At 49.9% G+C, this 5,000-nt stretch overlaps 1 long non-coding RNA gene across 3 annotated transcripts in view; it reads right to left on the reverse strand.

Annotated features, from left to right (window-relative positions):
• The window catches only part of LOC122880587, a 69,397-nt gene that overhangs the window by 53,094 nt on the left and 11,303 nt on the right, over positions 1 to 5,000 (reverse strand). For all 3 annotated transcript variants that reach the window (XR_006378976.1, XR_006378975.1, XR_006378974.1), the window contains exon 2: positions 627 to 715. This is a non-coding gene — a long non-coding RNA (uncharacterized LOC122880587). The remainder of the gene's footprint in view (positions 1 to 626; positions 716 to 5,000) is intronic.

The following is a 5,000-nucleotide window of genomic DNA, read 5'->3' on the forward strand; positions in this document are numbered from 1 at the left end:
TTTGTCGGCCTAATGCCTCTCTGTGTTGTCACTTAAGGTCTTTATTGGTATTAATTGATACGATCGAGCAACTTCGCCCCCGTCTCCCAAAACATCATCACCCCCACCTGTCCTCTCACTGAGGCTTCAAACAGGTGGACCAGCTGAAGGCAGCGAGGCCCGCCCCCTCAAACTTTCATCTAACTAACTTCCAGTTATTATTATTATTATTTATGAGAAATAAAGTGCTGCAAACTTTCTCCTGCAGACAGAACCCAGGGTGGAATAACCTGCAGACAGAACCCAGGGTGGAATAACCCGCAGGCAGAACCCAGGGTGGAATAACCCGCAGACAGAACCCAGGGTGGAATAACCCACAGCCTGTTTTTATCAGGCGTCTCTGAAACCTGACCCGGAGGGCGTCAAACGGGCGGGACGTTTAACGTCACTTCCTGTCTCTCTGAACGCTCTGACATTTAACCCTTCGTCGTCTCTCTGAAGCTCCTTCGGTCGCCTCCTCGGCCGTCGGAGACGCCGCGCCGATATTAACGACCGCTGACCGATTCAACCTCTCTAACGGCTTCAGTGTCATCTGTGATGGCGGTGAGAGCAGACAAAGGAATAATCAGAATTCAAGGTCCACTTACTTGCTTGTTGCGGTGCTTTCGAGAGCGTCGCGCAGTCTTCGTCAGACATCGGGTGTGTTCGGTTCAAACCGCCGCGTCTCTCTCGTGTCCTGCTGGGACACAAACATTCACTGAAGACAGTAAAGTCGATTTTTAACCAGCTTCACAAGCTGACACTCAACTTTCTTCAAACAAAGATGGCAGCGGGAAGAAGCCGTCGTCTCCAAACGAGTCTGTGTTCGTGTTGTCACGTACGGATTTACATCTTGACTGAGGTTGTTTTAATTCATTTATTTATTTTTACGGATTAAAAACAGAAATCTGAGCAGCAGCGGAGGCGGAGACGTCCAGAAACACTGGATCCTACATTTCCCACAATGCACCTGGATAGTGTCTGTCAGTAGAGCCTGGTAAACAGCCCCGTCTCCAGTTTGTAATTGTGTGTTAGACATCTGTAGTCTGATGACGTCACTGTGACGTCATCGCATGGCGTCATCACACAGCTGTTTGAGGACAAACCAGGAAACTGAACTTTTAATGTGGAAAATCGGCGGCATGTCCCGTTAAATGTGTGTTTCCTGTTCCTGCCGTGGTGTGTACTTCACTGACCGTCGGTCACCGGAGACTCTCGTTAATGAATCAGCGCAGCAGCAATCAGGCGATTTCACAGGTCGTTTCTCCCTCATAACATGTTGAGGCAGTCATTTAAAGGACACTTCCGCTCTGCTTTGTGCACACGCTCGTCCTCTCTTCGCCTGATTTCCCAAACCGTCTGAGCGGGCGGGGTAAATAGAGGGCAGCACATGATGTGGCGGCGTCCCTGCAGGTTAACGTCCTCACAGGAGGTCTTCAATGTCAAATGTGTGTCTAAATGTGGAATAAAGCAGGGACAGTCCCAGCTCAGCGGGGGGGGGTTGAATTAACGGCGACTTCGACTCAAAACAGGATGTGAGTCATTAAACGAAGGGAAGACGAGAGCGGCGTTCCTCTCAGCGGCGGGAAAACCCAGCTGACGATACGAGGAGACGAGCTGCCGCAGTTTCCAAGGACGACCCTGCCGAAGGCAGGCGAGCGTGAAGGCAGGACCGAATGTGGACGTTTTATTTGTTAATAAATCACCAGACGCAGAAGGACTGTGGCTGCATCAGCAGCAGAAATGCTCATTTTCCTAAAGTGCTGCGAAACGTTGCTGCGTTTTATTTTCTCACACGGAGCCTGGCGTCATTTCAGTCACACGTCCCGTACATCCTCCAATCAGAGCAGGCCGTCCGTGTAAACAGGAATTTTGTGTTTCTTGAACGTGTTCGCGTGTCTCAGGCTGAGACACAGACTCAAAGGTGTTTGTTTGTCGAACGGGCGAGGCCGTGAGTTTGCTCAGTCCAGCGTGGTCGCGTTTGCACCTCGGGGCCACCGTACGCCGAGCCCAGATCCAGCTGCGTTTTACTAACTGCAGAGTTCGCGGTTGAAATGAACTCCAGAAACAAAAGCTGAAGATCTTGGTGGAAAAAAACGTGATGAAATCTCGAAACGAGTACGAAAAGCTTCAGACACGACAGGAGCAGAAGAAACGTGGCGTTCATTAGTTACACGACTCGAGCCGCACCTCTCCTGCCCGAGCGCCGGACGTCTGGGCTTCTCCGCAGGTTTTCCCGGCGCCCACTGAACGCGGCGGTGTCGTCGGCGAAGCAGCGAGCGGCTGGTGACAGAAACAGGAAGCTGAAGAAAACTTTGACTTCAAAACTAAAATAAAACCTGAACTAAAGCCACAGGAAGTCTTTCGCACCGCGAGCCTCGAGACTGAAGCTTCTTCCTGGTTTTTATACTGAGAGCTCACTGATTGGTCATTCCTCACAGGTTTAATCCATCAGCCAATCACAGCAGGTGAAGCTCACAGAAGTCACAACATTTATTTCACATTAAGTGTTCCTATTAAACATTAAACCTTCCAAAGAGGTAATTCCTAACTTTAATTAGCGCCGCAGTCAAACGTGTCATCGTCAAATATAATTAAAACGTGTCGGAGAGAAAAAGATGCTCGTGTCGATCTGTGCAATTTACAGCGAATTTATTAGATCAAACTCGTCGTTATTTACATTAATAAATGTAAATTTCACGGATCGAAGCGTGCAGAAGAATTCTGTATCTGTCAACAGTCAGAAACACATCAACACGTTTTCTGCCAGAAACTCATTTTAACGAACAAAACCGAGTTCAGTCGTTCGAGAAAATCCGTGTGAACGAAGAACGAACGCTTCAAACTCTTTCCTCGTGTCGCGTCAGCTCGCAGCCAGGAAGGACGCACCGCAAACCAGTTTCAGTTACTCACACTCACACACACACACACACACACACACACACACACACACACAGGTAGGCAGGTGTACAATCACAGAGAATGAAATGAGATTTAAAATATAGATTCAATGAAATAAAGCACAAAATAATTAAAAGAACAGAAATAACAGGAAAGAGACAGCAGACTCTCTCTGATGTCAGAGAGACAGACAGACAGAGAGACAGGCAGAGCAGACAGCAGACAGACAGACAGGCAGACAGACAGGCAGGCAGGCAGACAGACAGACAGGCAGGCAGACAGACAGACAGGCAGACAGAGAGACAGGCAGAGAGACAGACAGACAGAGAGACAGGCAGAGAGACAGACAGACAGAGAGACAGGCAGAGAGAGAGACAGACAGACAGGCAGACAGACAGGCAGACAGACAGACAGGCAGGCAGACAGACAGACAGGCAGACAGACAGACAGGCAGACAGAGAGACAGGCAGAGAGACAGACAGACAGAGAGACAGGCAGAGAGACAGCAGACAGAGAGAGACAGGCAGGCAGCCAGACAGCAGGCAGGCAGACAGACAGACAGGCAGACAGAGAGACAGACAGGCAGACAGGCAGACAGACAGACAGACAGACAGACAGGCAGACAGAGAGACAGACAGGCAGACAGGCAGACAGACAGACAGACAGACAGACAGGCAGACAGACAGACAGACAGAGAGACAGGCAGAGAGACAGACAGACAGTTAGGCAGAGAGACAGACAGACAGGCAGACAGAGAGACAGGCAGACAGACAGGCAGACAGCAGGAAGCGGTGACCTGCGCTCAGCCTCGCGGTCACATGACATGAGTGCAGGCGACGTGACGTGAAGACAGAGTTCCTGATGATGTGAATGATGTTATAATCCCACAGGAAGCTGAGATCCGTCTTCAGGAAAACACCAGAGACACTTTCAAGCCTTTAAATATACAGTTCGCTCGATAATCAATACTCAATACTGTTAGCGACGTTAGCGGACGGAAATGTCCTCCACTGTGGCTCAGACCCAAACATCTCAGCAGCCGTTGGACGGACTGTCGTGGAGCGCGGCTCAGACGCTCCTGCGGACTCTGACCTCTGACCTCTGACCTCACCACGTCTCAGGTGTGAGACACCTGAGAACAGACAGCAAGGAGGCGGGTCTGTCTGAGGAGCCGAAGAGCTGAACAAGGGACCACGATTCTTTTCTGAGACTCCCGCCTTCTCGGCTTTTATATGTTACCAGACAGTTAGCCTGTTAGCCTGTTAGCTTGTTAGCCTGTTAGCTTGTTAGCCTGTGGATGCTATTCCTGCTGCCTGCAGGTTTGGTTGATATTTCGAAACCTTCAGAGCCTGTCAGTGTTAGTGTCCGGGTCGTTTTCTTGTTTCTCATAATACAACGCACGTGCGAGTTGATTTGAGTTAATTTACTGTAAAAAAAATAATACAATTACCGCAGTAAGTAAAGTCAAACACAAGTTCCCAGCTTCATGTCGCCTGCAGATAATGAAGCATGTTGCTTTGCTTCCGCAGCTCCGTACAACCAGCGGAAACCCACACTGAGAAACACTGTTGAATGATTGTAAAACTGCATTTAAATAACAATTCCAAACCTGCAGGTGTCACAAAGGTGACTCTTCCTCTGGTGCCACCGCGAGGGCAGACTCCGGATCCTCTTCAGGGAGACCCGGGTCTGCCGGAGCCTCCTCAGGCGGACTTCTGCAGATGTTTGCGACTGTTTTCTGGTTTCTGTTGGAGCCGTTGCACTTCCTCTGATACGGAGGATCATAAATCAGGAAGAGGAAGACAAAGTATCTGCTGCACGCCCAGGTGTGTGTGTGTGTGTGTGTGTGTGTGTGTGTGTGTGTGTGTGTGTATTTTGGCTCCGGATCAGGAAGCCGCTGCTGATTGGTCAACAGACAGGATACGGACAGAAGAAGAGGACGCAGCGAGACGACGTCGTTAAAAGTTCAGACGATGGAAACATGACGCTTCTGTCGGCTTCATGTGTTCACGTGAGGAAGGCTGCAGCCTCCTCATCGCTCCACACAGCTGATGCTCTCAGCTCTTCAGTTATTCTCTCAG

Source organism: Siniperca chuatsi, linkage group LG8 (genome assembly GCF_020085105.1).
Source record: "Siniperca chuatsi isolate FFG_IHB_CAS linkage group LG8, ASM2008510v1, whole genome shotgun sequence".
NCBI classification, from domain to species: Eukaryota; Metazoa; Chordata; class Actinopteri; order Centrarchiformes; family Sinipercidae; genus Siniperca; species Siniperca chuatsi.